The sequence below is a fragment of the Entelurus aequoreus genome, linkage group LG15 (assembly GCF_033978785.1).
Source record: "Entelurus aequoreus isolate RoL-2023_Sb linkage group LG15, RoL_Eaeq_v1.1, whole genome shotgun sequence".
Lineage (NCBI taxonomy): Eukaryota > Metazoa > Chordata > Actinopteri > Syngnathiformes > Syngnathidae > Entelurus > Entelurus aequoreus.
The window spans coordinates 17,837,907-17,858,822 of NC_084745.1; the positions used below are offsets into that span (position 1 = coordinate 17,837,907).

At 37.8% G+C, this 20,916-nt stretch overlaps 1 long non-coding RNA gene across 4 annotated transcripts in view; it reads right to left on the reverse strand.

The window, feature by feature from the left end:
* Positions 1–20,429, reverse strand: part of LOC133629870 (uncharacterized) — a 66,612-nt gene extending 46,183 nt beyond the window's left edge. For 3 of the 4 annotated variants that reach the window (XR_009821146.1, XR_009821145.1, XR_009821144.1), the window contains exons 1-2: positions 20,264–20,429; positions 1,973–2,092 (exon numbers count right to left, since the gene is read on the reverse strand). This is a non-coding gene — a long non-coding RNA (uncharacterized LOC133629870). Of the gene's footprint in view, positions 1–1,178; positions 1,364–1,972; positions 2,093–20,263 lie in introns of all 4 variants that reach the window. The other variant, XR_009821147.1, reaches the window with a different exon arrangement.
* Between the last annotated feature and the right edge of the window lie 487 nt (positions 20,430–20,916).

Consider the following 20,916-nt stretch of genomic DNA (forward strand, 5'->3'; position numbering starts at 1 on the left):
TGTCTATATTCTGAAAAAAATGCCATCAAGTAAAGATAATTACTTTTAGCACACGTGCGAACACATCTGGCAACTCAGTAAATCCGACAGTGACAATAAATTAATATGCAAAGTTTACTTGTTACTTAGCCACACAAGCTACTTACTACAGCTCAATAGACCGATTGTTTTGCTAACTAGCTTCACAAGCTAACTACTACAGCTCAATGGACAGATATGGTGCGTTACATTTGTACTAGGAAGTCGGAATTTCCGAGTTCAACACCCCTCGAAGTCAGATTTTCTCCTTCGTAAAGTCGGAGCATTCTCAACACCCCCGAGTTGGCTTCAAATATGGCTGCTCTGAATGCAAAACACAATATAAGCTTCTATAACTGCCATTATTAGCACTTCTGATTAGTTTTTGTCGTTCTAAATCAACCAAATACGATCTATTGTTGGAAGATTTTATATGGTAACGTTACTGTAGTGTAAACAAATTTTTTTCGTGTGGTAAATATATATATACCTATATATATATATATATATTAGGGGTGTAACGGTACACAAAAATTATCGGTTCGGTATGTACCTTGGTTTAGAGGTCACAGTTCGGTTCATTTTCGGTACAGTAAGAAAACAACAAAATATAAATTTGTTGGTTATTTATTTACCAAATTTGTAAACAATGGCTTTATCCTTTTAACATTGGGAACACTATAATAATTCTGCCCACGTTAATCAACATTAAACTGCCTCAAGTTGTTGCTCAGATTAAATAAAATGACAAAACTTTTCTTCTACATATAAAAAGTGCAACATTAAACCGTTTCAAGTCAACTCATCATGCTTAATTTATTACAGCATTTGGGAAGCCTGTAGTTGATTTTTATCACACACACACACACACACACACACACACACACACACACACACACACACACACACACACACACACACACACACACACGCACACACACCGCACATTGAGCTAACACACACACACACCGCAAAATGAGCTAACGTTACACTAAAAGCTAATTACCTTCACCTCAAGCCAGGACTGCGAGCGAGCTGAGCTGCAGTTTGTTTCTAGAAGGTCAACGGGCTCATAGTGATGTTACTAGTAGTTGACTGGGAGGTGTTTATTTTCATTTGGGGAGAGTCCGCTGCCTGATGCTTACCTGCTAAACACCTACCTGCTAACCCCACCGCAGAAGCACTGACTCCATGCGCTCTGAATACGCACTGCTGATTGGCTGTTACCGCTGTGAATATGCACTGCTGATTGGCTGTTACCGCTCTGAATACGCACTGCTGATTGGCTGTTACCGCTATGGTTGTAACCAATCAGATGGTTGTGTGGGTGGGACAATGCTGGGTGCTGTGTAGGAGACAGAGGCAGAAAGCAGAGCAGCTTGTTAAGACTTTAGCTTAGGCGGCTACTTTATATGTTCGTGTGGAAACTCGTTCGGCACACCTCCGAACCAAACCGGAACCCCCGTACCGAAACGGTTCAATACAAATACACGTACCGTTACACCCCTAATATATATATATATATATATATATATATATATATATATATATATATATATATATATATATATATATACACGTTCTACATCGCTAGCAATAGTGTCTGTGTTTCCTCTTTATCCACTGTATTTGAAGGTTGCAGAAAGAGTCCATATTTTCCCATAAGTTGTTTATATTCAGGCAAAGCAAGCTCAAAAATAGCTTTTCGCTATCTAGCTATGCCGGATAGAGTTCAAGTTGGCAAAAATGTTTTCCAATAGATAAAAAATTATGATTCAGAGCCTGACTACCTCCTTATTTATTGTCTTTGTCAAGGAAAAATCTTTGATGCTCTGCATTTGAAGCGGAATAATGTGCTGAATAAAATGCACAACGAGAAACTGGGAGTTGGGGAGATTAATCAGCCTATTCAGAGATCAGACGTGCAAGCGTGCGGGCTAATATTTATTCGTACCTCCAAGCTCATTCATTGTCACGCTGGGGGCCTCGTCAAATTATTTCCATTACGTCCTGAACTTTTGACGCCGTAGATTGACGTCCGTCTCTGCCTGTCACAGATCCAAAGATGCTGAACCTGCAGGGAAATTACATCAGTGTCATCTGGTTAAATTTTTATTAAAGTTGTGCTTCAACCAGGCAGCAAAGTACAAACCCCAAAACCAGTGAAGTTGGCAAATCGTGTAAATGGTAAATAAAAACAGAATACAAGACTTGCAAATCCTTTTCAACCTATATTCAATTGAATAGACTGCAAAGACAAGATACTTAACGTTCGAACTGGAAAACTTAATTTTTTGCAAATATTATCTCATTTGGAATTAGATGCCTGCAACATGTTTCAAAAAAGCTGGCAGAAGTGGCAAAAAATACTGAGAAAGTTGAGGAAGGCTCATCGAACACTTATTTGGAACATCCCACAGGTGAACAGGCTAATTGGGAACAGGTGGGTGCCATGATTGGGTATAAAAGCAGCTTCCATGAAATGCTCAGTCATTCACAAACAAGGATGAGGCGAGGGTCACCACTTTGTGAACAAATGCGTGAGCAAATTGTCGAACCGTTTAAGAACAACATTTCTCAACCAGCTATTGCAAGAAATTTAGGGATTTCACCATCTAAGTCACTGCACGTAATATTGAATGCCCGTGACCTTGGATCCCTCAGGCGGTACTGCATCAAAAACCGACATTAGTGTGTAAAGGATATCACCACATGGGCTCAGGAACACTTCAGAAAACCACTGTCAGTAACAACAGTTTGTCGCTACATCTGTAAGTGCAAGTTAAGACTACTATGCTAAGCAAAAGCCATTTATCAACAACACCCAGAAATGCTACCGGCTTCACTTCCGGCTTCCACTTTCAAAAATTGGTCTTCTCGGTTCCCAAACGTTTACTGAGTGTTGTTAAAAGGAAAGGCCATGTAACAGTGGTAAAAATGCCCATGTGCCAACTTTTTTGCAATGTGTTGCTGCCATTAAATTCTAAGTTAATGATTATTTTTAAGTTTCTCAGTTCGCAATAAGTTGAAAATGATTTGCAAATAATTGTATTCTGTTTTTATTCACGAATTACACAACGTGCCAACTTCACTGGTTTTGGGTTTTGTAGAACAACATAATACTTGTGATTATTGTTTCGTGGTCACATCTCCAGCTTGAAATCACTAAGTTCATGCAGAAGGCCAAAAAGAATATCATATATATTGAAGTAATTGTTCCACAGCGCTATACTAAATATAAAAAACCCTTGAAATGAAAGCAAAAAGCTGCTGCAAGGTAGCTGCCATTGAAGTGTAAATATCGCTACATCCGGCAGGTCAAAGACTGAAGCGGAGATATTTTTATAACATCTTTTTATCCAACTTTTATGCAACTCGCTCTTTGCGTCTCCTCAGGAAGCAGCAGCAGCAGTGAGTAATTGTCGCTGCTTCTGAAGGCATTTTGAAGCTATATTAAGAGCAGAGCAGTGTTGTCGGGTCTGGAAGGTACAGACAGAAACTTCCAAGGAAATGTGCGTAACACGGCTAAAACTCCTCGAAACCAGATTTGGCGGAAAAATTCAAACTACACTATAAAAAAAGGATCATTAAAACTTTGGCAAGCAATTAATAAATAGCAACAGTAAAACACCATATAATAAAAAATAGTTGTAACAAATGCAGTAGATTCCTTCAAACCAAGAAACAGTGGATAACCTAAATGACTTTGGTTATATTACGTAGAAAACACATGGCTTTACTGTGAAAATTTTAAAAAAAAAATAGTACAATGCATTTGCACATACTGTAATATGCAAATAAAATGTACATTATTACTCTGTCTGAATTAAAGATGTTGCAGATTATACATTTTAATTTAAAGCATACCTTAATTGTTTTAGTGGTTTGTGTTAAAGAATTAGCCTTTGGCTAACAACATGTTTTCATGTATTTTTGTGGCAAGGTGAATGTTGTCTGTCTATATGTGTTGGCCCTGCGATGAGGTGGCGACTTGTCCAGGATGTACCCCGCCTACCGACCGAATGCAGCTGAGATAGGCTACAGCAACCCCCGCCACCCTGCAATGGACAAGCGGTAGAAAATGGATGGATGGATGGGTTTCTGACATTGAGGGGTGATGTCTACGTGCTTCATTGCAAACTGCACCGAAATGAACCACGCTGTGTTTAAGTGTGCTGGAACTGGTGGCAAGCAGCTATTTAACAGTTACGGAGCATTTAAGGCTCATTTGTAATAGCTCTCTTGAAGGAACATGTTGCTACTTGTCCAGTGAAAGGTTGTACACATTTTAAAATCATGTACTGATCACATGTCTTGGAAACACAGGCATTTTGCAGATACTAGTATTGGTTACAGGGCAGCACGGTGGTACTGTTGTAAGCATTTGTACCTCATAGAGAGAAGGCCTTGGGTTCGGTTCCCGGGCTAGGGGTCTTTGTGTGTGGAGTTTGCATGGTCTCCCTGTGACTGCGTGGGTTCTCTCCGGCTTCCTTCCACATCTAATGACATACAACCTGATTGGCAACACTAAAACATGCCCTAATTTGTTTTACGGTGAATTCCTGGCAACCACATCTGCCAGTATTTTGCCATAAAGGCCAAAACATTTTTTCATAAACAGGTTAACAATATGTCAGTTTTTCATAGTAATTTATCATAAGCCAAAACAGGTATCACTGTAAAATTAAGGGATTTAACACCAACATATCGTAATGTTCTATACATCGTGATTGTATTTCTTACGGTGATTTCCTGGCAACCACAGCTGCCAGTATTTGACCGCAAAGGCTATTGTTTTTTTGTAAACAGGTTAATAATATGTCAGTTTTTCATAGTAATTTATCATAAGCAAAAACAGCTATCACTGTAAAATTAAGGGAGTCAACACCAACATAAAGTAATGTCCTATACATCGTGATTGTATTTTTTCCGGTGAATTCCAGGCAACCACAGCTGCCATTATTTTTTTACCCTAAATTGTGTGGATTTTTTTTACGTTGCACAAGCAGTTAAATGGGCAAATGTCCCACTCAAGAAACCATCAAACGTATTTAAAGTTATAAAATTGCCATGACCAAGTTCTCTATAGCTTGATGCTGTTAGCCGCTCTGAATGCGATTGTCCCTAAATTGCACATGAAGACAAAATCGGCAAAAATGGTTGTTTATGATTTAGACTCTGACCTTATTTTTGCTGTTTTTTGGTCATAAATGTGTTTATTGTTAGTCCGTTGATTGATGTCACACTGAAATGATTTCAACCAGAAACAATGACACTTTCCCTATTAACACGCCATATATAGAAACTTCCTGTGAAGACAGTCATGTGAATTTTTCAACGTGAATTTTGGATAAACATATTAACCCAGTGGTTAAAAAATATATGAAGGAAATAAGGCCAGCAGCCCTTAAACAAGAGATAGACTTTAAGGTAAAGCACAAAAAAACTAACCCCAAAAATTCTTATATACTTGTGACCAAAAACCAGCAAGGAACCTGAACCCGCCGAGAAAATGATTGACAGCTGGAGCTACAGTTGAAGCTCACAGTCAGAGGAGCTCTCGCAAGTTTTCTTTGGAGCCTTTTTGTGCAGAATAACACAATAACGACGGCCTGAAGGGGGAAAAAATGTGACCCACTTTGAAGAAGTGGCCATGGCCCGCCATCCATTAGGCATCAAACCAGGAGCACATTTTATTGGATAATCATGGATTCTGGATTGTATTCCAGCTGCAGGGAAGTGGTTTCCTTTTTTATCCTAAGCTAGAAATGTAACTACTGCTATTATTATATATTTGTATATATTCGTATATATATGTTATATTTTATGTCGCTATATTTAGTCTATTTATACCTGCATTGTCCTTTCCATCTTTACACTTTCCATCATTGTAACTGAACTACTGTGTTGAACAATTTCCCTTATGCATCATTAAAGTTTGTCTAAGTCTATTATTGTTTTTTTATCATGTGTCTGATAACAACAAATACTCAATATATTGCTCACAGCCAGTAGGGGGTGCACCTGAAAGGTATGTGAGGATTGATGTGATGTTTTCAACTGCATTTAATCCACTTTACTTTAAAAATACTGTTGATAATATAAATTTAAACAAATATGTTTTCTTTTATTTAGTTCATTGTATTCAAAACCCCACAAAAGCAATGCTAGCAAAGTATTTTAGAGCCATATTAATGTTTCATTGGGCGTGCGTTAGTTAGCAGGCTACTTTCTGGTTAATGGACGCTTAAAAGACACAAAAAGACAAAACAAAGTAAATTCCTCTCTTCTATTCTCTATTTCTCTAAAAGCTGCAAAGGCCCTATTAACATGCTTTGTTTATTATTATTCTCCCACTTCGATCGCTTTTTTGAGGCTTGTAACAAGCACGAAAACTCACCAATGTTTGCAAATGTGTTAAGTTTAGCAAAATGTTTTATATTTTTGGGGTCCCTAACATGAAATTTCAAAATTAATTCTGTGGCGCCCCTTTGAAAATTAAAAAAAATGAGCCCCTGCTACCAGATTCATGTGTTGTCAGGAAAATCTCTGGAGACGTCTATCATGACAAGACCTACCGTATTTTTCAGACTATAAGGCGCACTTAAAATGCTTTCATTTTCTCAAAAATCGACAGTGCGCCTCATAACCCGGTGTGCCTAATGTATGGCATAATTCTGGTTGTGCTTACCGACCTCAAAGCTATTTTATTTGGTACATGGTGTAATGATAAGTGTGACCAGTATGGCAGTCACACATAAGAGATACGTGTAAACTGCAAGATGACGCCAGTAAACAACACCAAAACTTAAAATGTTCCATTGAGAAAATAGAACATTACACACGGCGCTCAAAAATCTGTCAAAATGTTTTTAGTACGACTTCGGTAAGCTATGAAGCCGCATCGCTTGATGGATTGTCGGCGTATTACTGTGGTGCGTGTATAAAGACCGCAAAATGGCAACAATTAGCAGACATTATCTGGCATTTGTTTTTCGCAATATTATGCAAAACAAACTTTTCTTACCTTCTGGTACCCGCTGACGTGTATTTGGGGTCTGCATAAGTCCTGAAAATTTGAGCGCCTCCGCCATTGTAGTCTGCGCCAACACCATAGTGGATAAGTTTCTTCCTTTTCTCCATCTTCTTATGTGGCATTCATTCTCCACTGTTGCCATTTGTAATATAAAGTAGTGTAAAGTTCTTACTTATATCTGTCAGTAGACTAGCTATGAAAGCGCTAAAAACGGTAGTGGGTTTACATTATTCACTCCCGGAACTTTAGTTATTAGAGGGTTCCGGTCGGACGGTTTTTCACGGCTTTGGTGTTGCATTATTGAGCTACGGATGAGAAGGTGCTGCTCCGTTATTGATTGAAGTAAAATCTGAATGTCATTAAAACAGTTAGCTCCATCTTTTGACACTTCTTCAACTCCCGTCCTTGCACGCTACATCGCTACAACATAGATGACGGGGAGAAGACGCTGCCGAAGGTGAGCCACGTAAATAAGACCGCCCACAAAACGGCGCATCCGAAGCGACTGTCAGAAAGCGGCTCGAAGATGATCTGTAAAACATAATCGATGCAACACTTTCACCAAAGAACCACCATTACTTGTTATGTAGACCACAAGATAGTGTTTTAAATTGAGAAAAAAATCATAATATGACCCCTTTAATGCACCTTATAATCCGGTGCGCCTTTTGTATGAAAATAGACTTAAATAGAGCCGCTCATCGGCAGTGCGCCTTTTAATCCGGTGCGTCCTATGGTCCGAAAAATACAGTACGCACAAGTCTCAAGAACCTGTATTTGAAAACAAACAAGAAGTCGGCCATCTTGGTTTCTGTCTGCCATTATGTGGCCAAAAACAGGGATCGTACTTTAACAAACTCGTCATAGGGACTTTGACCAAACGAGCTGTGGTTCAAATGATACACACTAGAAAGATGGAGGGTTAAAAACTGCAAAGTGATTTTGCCTATGCAATAAGATGTGGGCGTGAAGTGGCGCCAAACTTTGATCTGATGGTTTGCCACAAAACGTTGTAACTCGGCTCCACAAAATCAAATCTTGATGAATAATTGGTTCAAATGATGAAAATATGATATGAGGCCTTAAGTTCAGGAACTGATCAAAACTAGACGTTGATATCGACACCAGTATCGCCCCCTTGTGGTGGAAAATTATAACAGTCGCAACTTCATTCCACATGCTCCAATCTTTCTGAATTTTTTGGATGGTGGGTCGGGCATTGAGAATGATGTGATCGTATGCGTCATGCCTGCCCACCGACCCGCGTGAATCCCGAGTTGTATGGAGGTGCGAGGGCCCATTCAACGGTTCAATGCAGTACTGTTAGCGTGTTCGTCAAAACATGGCTGTGTTGTTTCCTGTGTCAAAATAATATTCACTTTACACCCAAAAGTAATATAGTTTAGTCGCGAGTAAAAACTATTTTCTGGTTCATGGAAGCTAAAGCAAGTTGTTGTATGCATAATCCTGCGAGCGAAGAAGATAGCAAAGAAACCAAAACAAGCAATTACAGTACACTTATAAGCAGAGCAACTTTACAAAAAAATAAATGTGTCTCTTCTGGCAACATTTATAGCATTTAATCATTCTCTTCCCATTAAAACAGGCTTAAATATGAAACTGCACACACATAATGTGATTTTAAACTTCACAAAGTTATATTATCTCATGCTCAGGCGGAGAAATCCTCATTTTATCGCTTCCTTGAGTAATTTCACAGCGCTTAGAGTCAAATTACCAAATCTCTCTTTAATCTGCAAGACACAAGCAGTATGTGACTCACCACTAAAAAAAAAAAAACCTGATCCAATCTCCTCGCAGGGCTTTTTTTTTTTTTTTTTAAATATCCAAGTAAAAAGCCACTGGAACCAAAAAGTTGTTGTAGAGATGGAACGAGTCGAGTATCAATTGGTTGCCTTATTTAGTAATGCACATCACAGTATTTTATTTGATACTACGGTTATTTTATTTGATACTATTCAAAATTAAGGTATCATAGTCTGTGATAACGCATTTTCATTGAATATTTGGGTTTCTTTGTTTGCATGTTAACTCGCAGGTTACTTCCTAGTTTGTGGACGCAAAAATAGTTCCAACATTAGCTCTCTGAAACAGGGTGATTAGTTTAGCTAACTAGCTAAGAAAGTAAACATACGATCAAAACAACTCCTGTCGTCCTTACACACAACTAGCACAGCAACAACTCAAAAGCAATGTCAATAGTAACGCATTTTCATAGCAAACAGCGTTATATTTGTAATTATTTTTTTCGTGCATTAGCTCACAGAGTACTTCCTGGTTTAGCATTTTGGAGAAGGGCTAGTAGTTCCATCCATCCATTTTCTACCGCTTGTCCCTTTCGGGGTCACAGGGGGTGCTGGAGCCTATCTCAGCTGCATTCGGGCGGAAGGCGGTGTACCCCCAGGACTAGTCGCCACCTCATCGCAGTTAGTAGGGTTAGTAGTTCCATTGTGCGAATCAAACAGCTACAAATTCCTAAATTCCTCTACCCACATGTACTGTACTGTAAATGTGTATGTATTGTGCTGCTAGCTAACTAGCTAACAAAGATCAGAGTGATTCATTTTCATTGTAACACATAGCTAGTCAATTTAGCAATTTAATTGAATCAATTTAAACAACTTGTATTTCCTTTAATTTAGTTTTTTTGTAAGGTGAATACATTCAAAAGTAATGCTAGCTAATTTTTTTTTAGATCTTTTTTTTAATTAGCAGGCCTACATCTTGGTTCATGCAGCCAAAAATAACTATTACAATTCTGGATTTAATAGTTCCATTCACTTCAAGAAAGACTACAAAAACGTAATTCCTTTATCTGCAATTTTAACATTTCTATGCTAAATCTTGCGAGCTAACTAGCTAACAGAAAGGCATTAGCATTGCATGTTTATTAAAAAATGCCATTGTTACTATCTCTGTCAATCGGAAACCTGAGCTGAAAACCACAAAACCTCCTCTAATTACTGTATATTCAATAGTATCGAAAAGTAAAACTGGCTTATTCGGTAACAACGTGTATTTGTTGCAAACTACATAGCATCATATTTTTTTGTTTCTTTTTCTGTACTGTTTGTTAGCTAGCTAGCCACTTATTGGTTTGTGGACACTAAAACTAGCATTCTGGAATATTCTGGAATAGTTTCATTGAAAGTCAGCTATATATTCATCATTTGTATAGGTAGTCCTGCTCGCTAACTGGCAAACAAAGATGCATTAGCATAGTTACATAAGCATGGTTATCAAAAAATACCATTGTTTTTATCTTTGTTGATAGGAAATCTGGTCCAAAAAAACACATCTAATAATTTTATATTACATACTATCCAAAAGTAATGCTAGCCTGATCCGTTGCAAACAATAGCATCATATTTGTGTTTCTTTAGCATTCTGGAACATTCTGGAATAGCTCCATTGAAAGTCAACTACCGGAGTATAAATTGCTCCGGAGTATAAATCGCACCGGCCGAAAATGCATAATAAAGAAGGAAAAAAACATATATAAGTCGCACTGGAGTATAAGTCGCATTTTTGGGGGAAATGTATTTGATAAAACCCAACACCAAGAATAGACATTTGAAAGGCAATTTAAAATAAATAAAGAATAGTGAACAACAGGCTGAATAAGTGTACGTTATATGACGCATAAATAACCAACTAAGAATGTGGCTGGTATGTTAACGTAACATATTACGGTAAGAGTCATTCAAATAACTATAACATGTAAAACATGCTATACGTTTACCAAACAATCTGTCACTCCTAATCGCTAAATCTGATGAAATCTTGTACGTCTAGTCTCTTACGTGAATGAGCTAAATAATATTATTTGATATTTTACGGTAATGTGTTAATAATTTCACACATAAGTCGCTCCTGAATATAAGTCGCACCCCCGGCCAAACTATGAAAAAAACTGACTTATAGTCCGAAAAATACGGTATATATTTATCATTTGTATGCGTAGTTATAGCTAACAAATTAGCTAGCAAAGAAAAATAATCCCTCTCAGGCTAACTCATAGTGGTATCAGCATGTTCATTAAAACTCTCCGTTTGAATTAGTATGTTGCGCTTATCAATACATTGATTCTCATACTCACAAAGTAATTAAGTGAACCGGGAGGGTGATGAACCCGCTGATGACCCGCCATGATGGCACTTTATCATCTGAGCCTTCACACAATACAATCCATACCAGAATTAAAGGGTGCTTAAACGGGCCTGAAGTGGCAGCCATTAAGGAGTTATTGAACATTATTATGTCTTCTGCAGATTAGACATGTCTGTCTTCAGGGCGCAGGCTAACGATCGCAGGTGTTCCACATCATGTTTTTTGACGCGGAACGTTCCTTTGCTGATGAGTTTGAAGATGAAGATGAACGGAAGCCATTGTTGTTTGTTGTTGTTCATGACAAACGACAGGAAGCGGGATGTTAAAGACGAGCTATTTTTAGCATTTTGATAGTGATGCGACATTCTTGAAATCTATTTTTAGCTTTTTTTTATAGGACGTACTCCAGCTTTTTTAGTTAGGTTCCTGCATCTTGAATCAGTGGCGCCCTCTGTGGTGAACAAGTAGAATTGCTGGAGCAAAATGGACACAACCATAAAACAAAATACAAAGGTTAGACACAAGTAGACGTTGTAATATTTAAAAATGTATAGGAACGGTAGATGAAGATGGATCAGGAAGAGCTCATTGAAATATGTATGTTTGACCTAAGGAAAGGTTATGAATAATAGATGGACTTCTATAGATTGGTCTCTTGTTGTCATACATGAAGGTTCCTTCTGATTTTCATAAGATGACCATGAACATGTCCTCCACGGTGTCCTCATTGAATTACATGTATTTGAAAATGTTTAAAATGTTTTATTAAATTTGAAAAAATAAATAAATACATTAAAACACACAAACATATTAAATTAAATAATATATATTTTAGATATATTTAATTTGATTTATTGATGTATTCATGTAAGGACATTTAGGTGTTTTTTTAAAAAAAAAAAGGTTATTTCCCATGAATAAAAACAATATAACTTCAAACCTATTAAGACAAAAACAAGTTGAGTTAATATAATATTAAAATAAGTCCATCCATCCATCCATTTTCTACCGCGTATTCCCTTCGGGGTCGCGGGGGGCACTGCTACAATCAAATAAACAAAATTAGTCGGAAAAAAATTATCCACAGTATTTTTAAAACGTATACTGTTAGGTGTTGTAAGTATAAATGTAATTTACGTATAAATATGTAGTCAAAGAGTTTGAAAATGAATGATAATGAAGGAAAAAATATTGGAAAGTAAAATGAAATGTTATTTACTTGTCTTTATGTTTTAAACATAAGAATGCATCATAACTATAATGAAATATAATCAGAGTAATGTAATAGAATTTAGAAAATGAATCTAGTTTTTAGAGAGTTAAAGGTCTACTGAACTGAAATGTTCTTATTTAAACGGGGATAGCAGGTCCATCCTATGTGTCATACTTGATCATTTCGCGATATTGCCATATTTTTGCTGAAAGGATTTAGTAGAGAACATCGACGATAAAGTTCGCAACTTTTGGTCGCTGATAAAAAAGCCTTGCCTGTACCGTAAGTAGCGTGACGTCACAGGTTGTGGAGCTCCTCACATCTGCACATTGTTTATAATCATGGCCACCAGCAGCGAGAGCGATTCGGACCGAGAAAGCGACGATTACCCCATTAATTTGAGCGAGGATGAAAGTTTCGTGGATGAGGAAAGTGAGAGTGAAGGATTAGAGGGCAGTGGAAGCGATTCAGATAGGGAAGATGCTGTGAGAGGCGGGTGGGACCTGATATTCAGCTGGGAATGACTAAAACAGTAAATAAACACAAGACATATATATACTCTATTAGCCACAACACAACCAGGCTTATATTTAATATGCCACAAATTAATCCGCATAACAAACACCTTCCCCCTCCCGTCCATATAACCCACCAATACAACTCAAACACCCGCACAACACACTCAATCCCACAGCCCAAAGTACCGTTCACCTCCGTAAAGTTCATACAGCACATATATTTCCCCAAAGTTATGTACGTGACATGCACATAGCGGCACGCACATACGGGCAAGCGATCAAATGTTTGGAAGCCAAAGCTGCGTACTCACGGTAGCGCGTCTGCTATCCAACTCAAAGTCCTCCTGGTTGTGTTGCTGCAGCCAGCCGCTAATACACCGATCCCACCTACAGCTTTCTTCTTTGCTGTCTTCATTGTTCATTAAACAAATTGCAAAAGATTCACCAACACAGATGTCCAGAATACTGTGGAATTTTGCGATGAAAACAGACGACTTAATAGCTGGCCAAAATGGTGTCCCAATATGCCCGCACAATCCGTGACGTCATGCGCAAACGTCATCATACCGAGATGTTTTCAGCAGAATATTTTGCGGGAAATTTAAAATTGCTCTTTACTAATCTATGTATTGGCATGTGTTGCAATGTTAAGATTTCATCATTGATTTATAAACTATCAGACTGCGTGGTCGGTTGTAGTGGGTTTCAGTAGGCCTTTAAAAAGTAATGTAATGAATGAAAAAAAAAGGAAAAAAGTACGTATTTACTTGTATTTATATTTTAACGTGTCATAACTATAATGTAACCTAACCAGAGTTATTTAACAAGATTTTAAAATATATTTAGCTTTAAAAGAGTTCAAAATAAATGTAATGTAAAAATTTATTTGTAGTTCTATTTTAAATATAATTACGTCTGATAACTATAATGTCGCTTAATCAGAGTAATATAAAATAAGAAACAAAAAAAAATAGCTTTAAATTGTTTCATTAGAAAGCAAAGTAAACCCAATAAATACTATTATAATAAATAAAACAAACTAAAATAGAAAAAAAGTATTGCCTCTTATTATACCTTAATCATAATTGGGTGTAAGAATTACATTGCAGATGTGATGAATGTTCTTATATTATTACATAAAATAAATGTATATATATTCTATTATGTATAGAAAATAACATGTTAAAATATTTAAAATCTACTTTAAATCCATGTAATCAAAGCTATTCACTTCTACTCTTAGGAGTACTGAATGATGTAAAAAATATATAATTGTATTAATTAATAAACAATACAAACAATAAATAATACATAAATTCATTTATAATTACCAATGTTTACAATTTTAAAACCCAGTTATTCATGTCTAAATGCAATAATTACACATATGTATCCCCTGATCTCTTGGAGAGACGCTGGGGTGTTAAAAAAAACCAAAACATTTCTACACTTGACTGCAGTCACGTACTCGCCATCAATCTTCCACCTGACAGCATTTTTTCCCCCTCATTTGCATGTCATTACACTCAAGTGCAAATGAGAGCGGTTACATTTACCCGTGCGGCGGAAGGCAACTTTTAATTGATGAAATTGTACACTCTTGTTTTGCAGCAACACAATGGACGCACATGCATGTTTTGGGATTCACGCAAGAGACAGACGTCGATGTATAGATCATTCGCTTCAGTCAGAGACATCTGATCTATTCTTGCAAAGTTAGAGCGCCATGCTGAAACGTTAAATCTTCTTTGGCCGCTAAAAGGCTTTACAAGGACGCTCGCTATTGAGCAGTAGCAGACAGTAATGGATGGACTCGCCGCGCTAACACGGTGCTCGTTCCGTCCCGCTGACTCCGGCCTTGGGCTTGGGAGACATGTCCACTCAGAGCGTTGCTTTAATGAGGCTCCCTGGGACCACTGGACCCCCTTTTGGCCTGACGCTAAAGCTAAGCTAATGTTGTCGTTTGGCGGCAAAACTACCTTCATCGCTATCTCACTCGCTCTAATCCCCACCAAAATATTTTGCTATTCCCATTTGGGTTTAATGGTTTTAAAGCTTTTCACCCGCCAAAACTAAGGCTAACTAAAAATGCTACGTCCTAACAATGTCAAATACGGCAAACCCAAAAGATTTTCATAAATTTTCAGTCTGATTGACATCAAGCAGCGAACGAACGTTTAGGTGGTACATTTTTAGGTGCGGGTTGTCGTTTTTAAAAAAAATGTCTTCAGGTCAAAGTTTGCCTGTTGCAAGGTAAAAAATGAACTTGGAACAAATCACATTGAGTCGTAAGTCAAATTAAAGCCCTTAGTAGGGGCTTTCTAGATCTGTTGTTATTTGGGGAATATATTCCAAAATTAGACATATTTTTGGTGAAAACAGTGCCTCAACTGGTTATGGGACGCAGCGCTTAACTCAAAACACTTGTATCTCAAATCGACATCACCCACTGAGATTAATTGAAATCTGTTTAACATGTAACGTGCCTTTTAAACGGAAAATATCATGTAAAAACAATACAATAGATGAACAATAGTTTTTTGAGGTAATGTAAAAATACTGTACACCATTTACATTGGAGAGTAGACATCTGTGGTATTTCCTTCAAGCTAACATGCCTTTTTAACAGAAAAACAAACTTTTAGATATTAAATATTGTGTTAAAAAACAACAACACAATATAGAGTACTACAAACCACTACAGTAGTTTTTTGAAGTAAAGTAACAATAATATGCAGCATTTAGCAAAGAGAGTGGATTTCTAAAGTATTGTATTTTCCCATTTGTAAGCCGCTACTTTTTTCCTACCCTTTGAACCAAACGGCTTCTAAAACGGCGCGGATAATTAATGGATTTTTCTTCAATAACGGCCATAATGTTTTGTATTCAACAAATAGTTTCCATAGACCGCAGACAGAGACACTAAAAAGGTGTGATATTGTTTGTGCCGTGGCGGCATCTTTTGGACGAGTTTGCTCACTGCAGGTGCTGCGGGTTGAAAATGTACTTCCTGTTTCGTTCCTTGGACCAGAAGTGTTCGTCCATAACGTTTCTGCACGAAAGGATTCTTCGTTTATCACTCCAAGCAACGTTTGCAAGTTTTACAATATAACTAAAACAATTCATACTTACTAAACTGTACCACGTGTGATGTCTGTAGGAGCGTTTCCATGTATATCTGCACGTGCTATCGTAATTTAGTCAAGCTAGCGTTGTTAGCATTAGCGAATACGCTAACACGTTTACCAGTGTCTGTGTTATTGACTTAGAATGGCATTCCTTTTGTATTGTTTCAGTTTCATAAATTCACCAAAACGCCACCTTGAAGTTATTGAGTCTGTTTAGCTGATTGGAGAGCTAGCTTCCGCATCTGGTGGGTCCATGACGATGATTTCTGTCGTTTAACTGCCGTGTGACATGCTCTGTGTGGAAACAATTAAAGTACGTAAATAAACATTTATCTTTCGTACCAGTATATATCTGTGGCTTATAGTCGGGTGCGGCTAATACATGTACAAATATTTATCTCTTCTAAAATTTGGTGGGTGCGGCTTAAATACCGGTGCGCTCTAAAGTCAAACACATAAGCAGCGCCATTTCTATATTTTCATGGATAAATGTCCACCGTTTGGATAACATTTCAACATTCTCGGCTGGCGTTATCAACTCATTCTGCTTCAGTACGGTGCAGACTCGCAGTGATACACCAAATTAGCTACACGCTCTGTCCTGTTTTTGATGATTTCTTTCTTTAATTCAACGACTAATATCCACTTCTTCTTCTCATCACTGTTCTTCACGCTCTCTTTCTTCCTTCCTATGCTTGGAAAACAAAGTCACGTCCATTTCTAGCTAGAAGCTAATGCTAGCGAGTAATACCAGATTTTTTGGTCGGATCTTACGGGTTTACTGTGACTTTTGCTACGTTAACTAATAGTCACTGTAATGCAGGGATGTCAAACTTGTTTTCATTGAGGGCCACATGGCAGTTATGGCTGCCATCAGAGGGCCGCTTGTAACAGCGAATAATGTATGAATTTGCCTCTGGATTTCATTATTAATTATATATATTTTTTAAGTAGACTGTTGATTAAACAGTAAAAACTTTACAATTACAAAATTTTACTGGAAAATATAGTGTTTTTTTTGTTTGTTTTTTTTTACAACATGTTACGGTAAATGGAAAAACAGTACCACAGTTTTTTTTGGGGGGGGAGGAGTGGGGTGGGGGGGGGGGGTGTTTACGGGTAAAGCTGGCAGCTTAGTTGCCAGAATTTTTGTGTTAAATTTTACAATTTTTACAACATTATATTGTTAATGGAAAAACAGGGCAAGTTCTTTTTTTATTCTGGCAACTTAGCTGCCAGTTTGTCTACCGTAAAAACAAATGTACCGTCCTTTCATTTACAGTAATACACCGTTAAAAACAACAACCGTAGATTTTACAGTCAAAAACTGGCAGCTCAGTCAACAGAATTTTGACGCAAAAAACAGTAGTAGTTTTTTTCAATTTACAGTATTAGGCTGTAAAGAACAACGTAAAATGTATTGTCATTTTTTAAATTTGATAGGTAGTTTGCTGTAAAGTTAAGTGTTTTTATTTAGACAAAAACATGTTTGTAAAGTGTGATAATACACTGTAATATTTGTTGCAATATTGGATACTGTTAAAGTTTAAAAGGTATGCAATTTCAAGCAGTACATATATTTTTTTTGTCAAAAGGAAAAAAAATAAATTACATTTAGTGAGAAAATATTAAGTACTTTATTGACACATATCATTTCCAGGTGTTTGTGGGCCAGATAGAATGATGTCGCCGGACAGAGCCTTGAGTTTGACACCTGTGCTCTAATGTAAAGCATAATCATTGGCGAAGTAGCTCCCTCAAAAGGACGAGAGTGGAACATGTGGGGATTTATGTAGTTGGGCCTCCAGTGTTGTGGTATTGAAGTACACGTACAACTTTTAACATTCTGTGTACCTAATCTTGTGACCCTCAGCTACAAAGTATTCTTGGAAAACAGCAAAAAAAACACGAGTATCTGTGTCATTCTCTCGTGTGTTTTGTTTTCTCCCCTGCCAAACGTAAGTTGCTTTCACGACATCTTTTTTCAAGTGTCACACATTTCAGGCAGCATCCCCGAGCGCGACCCCGGTGCCGTGGACCGCTCCCACGCGACTAAAGAGAAAGCAATGTGTTTTACGGTCAAGTCTGCAGACTATTTATGCGCCTCGAGCGTGTTGCGATCCAGTTGGGTGGCGTTTAACAAGACTCGGTGTGTGTGCTGTTTACACAGCCTCGCATTGCCTTGGCACGCGCTATTGATGCCTTTTCAATTTGTGCATTTCAAACGTGGCTTTATCTGCCTGACTCCACACACGCTGAGAAAAACAACCAAAAAATGCTAAAACATTTTTGATGGAAGATTAATAAGAGACTCTGTTGGTGCACACAAGCTTTGGCTTTTCTTGTATTTATTTACGCCATTTATAAAAGGTAAACATGGTAGGCTTTAGGCTACTAGCAGCTACACAACAGCTAAGCATACAATAGCCATCCATCCATCTATCTTCTTCCGCTTATCCGAGGTCAGGTCGCGGGGGCAGCAGCCTAAGCAGGGAAGCCCAGACTTTCCTCTCCCCAGCCACTTTGTCCAGCTCTTCCCGGGGGATCCCAGGGCGTTCCCAGGCCAGCCGGGAGACATAGTCTTCACAACGTTTCCTGGGTCTTCCCCGTGGACTCCTACCGGTCGGACGTGCCCTAAACACCTCCCTAGGGAGGCATTCGGGTGGCATCCTGACCAGATGCCCGAACCACCTCATCTGGATCTGGCTCCTCTCGATGTGGAGGAGCAGCGGCATTAATTTGAGCTTCTCCCGTTTTAAAGTAAAAACTGCCTGCATGGCAGCTATGTCTTATAAGTGTCACTACTGCAACATGTTCTTGCTACACATTACACCTATTTGCTCTTTTATTCCACTTTTTATCTTTTTTTTTTGTAATAATATTTATAACATTGTTGCGGGCCGTTAACAAATTAGCTGCGGGCCACAAATGGCCCCCGGGCCGTACTTTGGATACCTCTGACTTAAACATACAGTCTCCAAGGCGTATTAAAAAGTGTCCAGTTATAAACGTGTCCGCATCCTCCAACTTACTGCATCATTAGCTTAACGTAATTAACTATTGTGACCATTAGGTGTCGCCAAAAACAATTAACACTCCACTTTTACTTAAATAGGTTAGTGTTTTTAATACCAACCATTGTCAAACCTTTTTTAACATTCCACAAAACAAAATGATAAGAGTCTGTACTATGATTTGTGCGGATATCATATGGGGTTAATATCAGTATCGGACAATACTCAAGGCTCTATTATTAGTATCGTATCAGAAGTGAAAATCTTGTTGGGGGGATTTTTTTTCTTTTTTCTTTTTTTTTTCTCATAAAGAAATACAATCATGTGTGCTTACGGACTGTATCCCTGCGGACTGTATTGATCTATATTGATATATAATGTATATATTGTGTTTTTTATGTTGATTTAATTAAAAATAATAATAAAATAAAAACAAAAAATATATATATATTTTTTTTAAATTTCGGCCCGGTGGTTGGGGACCACTGGTCCACACCAAGGGTGTCAAACTAATTTTAGATCGGGGGGCCAGATGGGAAAAAATCTACTCCCAAGTGGGCTGGACTGGTAAAGTCACGGCACGATAACCTAAAAATAAAGACAACTTCAGATTGTTTTCTTAGATTAAAAATACAAAAAGCACATTCTGAAATTGTACAAATCATAATGTTGTTGGGTTGTTTTTTTTTACAATTACCTGTTGCGGTTAATACTATATACTTTATTTGTCGTTATTTATATTTTCTGAATAAATTATGTGACAATTAGTCAACTCATTGGTGTTGATTTTCAATTCATCAAAATAAAAAAATGATATCAAAATCAAATTACAGTATGTTATTTATGTAGTTTGATCATTTTCTTCGACTGATGTACTAACATGTGGTTAATTTGGACATATGTAGCATCATCTACAAAGATACAAAGAATTGCTATTGCGACACCCAGTGGACACATTTAGAACAGCAGTTTATTTCATTGAAAAATTTCAGGTTAATTATTTTACTTAGCAAACTCATCCCGCGGGCCGGATAAAACCTGTTCGCGGGCCTGATCCGGCCCTCGGGCCGTACGTTTGACACCCCTGCTCTACACCCAAGTCCTATTTTGGTACTTGATGCATGCTAATGTTACCATGCTCGCATTTAAAAAAAAAAAAAGAAGAAGAAGAAGAAGAAAAAAATAAATAATAAAAATAATCCTACCTTAATGGCCTCATAAACTCCAAGGGAATAAAGTTTATTTGAAATCCAAGACTCCATTTACGTCTTCCACATCAAACACGTGTTGTCTCATGCTGCTTCCTTAATTCCGTCACATATTAATTGTCCCCCGCCCAACAACGTGACCAACCCGGAACAAAAAAATATGTCCCCCTCTCAATTTACATGGGTTTGAAACAAAAAATTAAGTTAAGATAAACTAGCATTAATTAACCCAAGGAAATACATTTTTAATCACATTATGTGTACAATATGAACTTATATTTATTTATTTTCACCAATTATGAATGTCGGCACTTAATTCAACAAGTGTGTTGATGCCCTGTGCCTGCTGGGCGTGATCATTAACAATTGGATTTCCCACGCAATAACGGCTTGTTACGTGGGTCTTCCCGCTGACTCAGTGAATCCCTTCAATCAATTTAGCGTCTGATTGAGCACTTTGCGTCATCGATCCAACCCCCGCGGAGGCTTCAATTTGTTTTATTCCTGCTGATGCGGAGACAGCAACATCCCATAATAAGACTCTTGTTGGCGCTTGGGAGCTCTGTGCTGACAGCAAAGGCCCTCCAGAGGGCCACTGAGGAGCCCACGAAGGCGAAAGGGACAAAAGGGCCGTGACTCACAAGTCAAGT